This window comes from Capsicum annuum, unplaced genomic scaffold, assembly GCF_002878395.1.
Source record: "Capsicum annuum cultivar UCD-10X-F1 unplaced genomic scaffold, UCD10Xv1.1 ctg80394, whole genome shotgun sequence".
Lineage (NCBI taxonomy): Eukaryota > Viridiplantae > Streptophyta > Magnoliopsida > Solanales > Solanaceae > Capsicum > Capsicum annuum.
Window position 1 is genome coordinate 107,685 of NW_025891039.1, and position 1,773 is coordinate 109,457.

A 1,773-nucleotide genomic window follows, 5' to 3' on the forward strand; every position below is an offset into this window, starting at 1 on the left:
GATGTTAACATGATAGTATTATGATTAGGCCGAAGCGGATAGGCAAACGGTAGGTTGGGTAGGAAAACATAGGAATTATGATTGTTGAATGCTTGAATGATTTTGTTTTATCGCATTGAAAAGATGTATTCATTTAGCTGGGGAATGCCCCGAAGCTCATTGTATTTATTCACCGGGGAACACCCCGATGTATTATGTTGGTGGAAGATGATCGTGATCAAGGCCCGAGGCATCGGGTAGAGCATAGTCCAGGATTAGTTTAGAATAGGATTTACATTACCGCATTTTTATTTTTGGGTCTGTAATAAACTGGACTGGTCACTATATTTTTGAACTTGTTTTGTTTTATTGTTTGTTTGATTGGTTTTGTGTGTTTATGTGTTTATACACTCGTATTACCAAATTAGCTGATATGCTCCACCAAAAGACTGTGGTCGAACCACGGGATCGAGGGGTGCCTAACACCTTCCCCTTGATCAGTAGAATTCCTTAGCCGGAACTTTGTTCGCGGATCAGTCTTAGAGTCAAAACCATTTTGAAAAAGGATTTTCAAAGGTGACTTGGCACACTCGATTATGCCCAGTGGCAACTCTGAGTTTTGAATGTAAAAATAATTCTTTTTCGAAACAAAATTTCATCTTTTGTCACCTTAATAATAAAAACCCTTTTCAAACTTAAAATTTATCTTTTTGGCGTTAAAAAAGGGGTGCGACACCCCTGGACGTCACACGGTGATTAGAACTACAAGTGATCCTAAGATAACCTATGATACTAGCATAACTCTTGAGCAACTGAATAAAATACATAAAACTGGAAGTAATAAGTGGAAAGATGTCTCAATACACACCCCTGTTATACTTGAACACCTATCAATAAAACCGTTAGACAATCTTTTTAGCTGACTTATGCTTGAACACCTTGGTTGGTGTTCTTAGTACACACCCCCGTTATACATATTTTGGTGTTTATATTACATTAGCAGGGTCCGAACTAATGCAGAATTGTTGGGCAACAAAGCAAGTGCAAAAGTCTAATGATGATCCTGCACTATTTGAGATCACATACAAAGGGTCACATACTTGTAACCAAACTTTTCACTTTGCTACACAACCAAAATAACCAGAGAAACATGAACTCAAGAAACAAGCCAACAATCCAAGAACAGTACAATCGAACCAAATGTCGCAAATTTGAGAAGGAATACTAATGATTTGGACAAGAAAGAAGCAACATGTTCTTTTCAGTTTTCACCTACATTCTCTGGTTTCGTAGATGAAAATCTGCATTTTCAGATGTCACAAGTTGATGATAATTTGGTTGGATATTATTCGCCATCTTTTGTGTCTCCTACAACCCCTGTCAAATTACTTCTCATTACCAAGCTGCTAGATGAATGGTTCGCGGAGAATTCATAACGTGTACCATTCAGAATCAGACCTCCCCGATTTGTTCTCAACTAACACTTCATCAACAAGTCCTCCAATTATAGGCTTGGAGTTTCCACTTGAACACGTGGAGCTAGATCCAAATTTTTCATTTCATAACTCAAAACTTTTCAGATAAAATGTCAAAAAAGGACCATGAAAATGAATTGTTTTTAATCACTGAATTCTATTTTTAATGAAGTATAGAAGTTCTTGTACAAATTAACAAGAAAACTAGCCAAGGATAGTAACAAGCTATCATATCGTATCAACAACAGGGTAATTTTTCTTTTTTTTGGTTGAAATAGTAATTTTTTTTTTTTAATTTCAAGCACATTCGTGTAAGTCT

General features: G+C 36.3%; 1 pseudogene; it reads left to right on the forward strand.

Moving 5' to 3' along the window:
* The first annotated feature begins 993 nt into the window (after window positions 1-993).
* On the forward strand, window positions 994-1,563 carry LOC107871593 (annotated as a pseudogene).
* The last annotated feature ends 210 nt before the right edge of the window (window positions 1,564-1,773 follow it).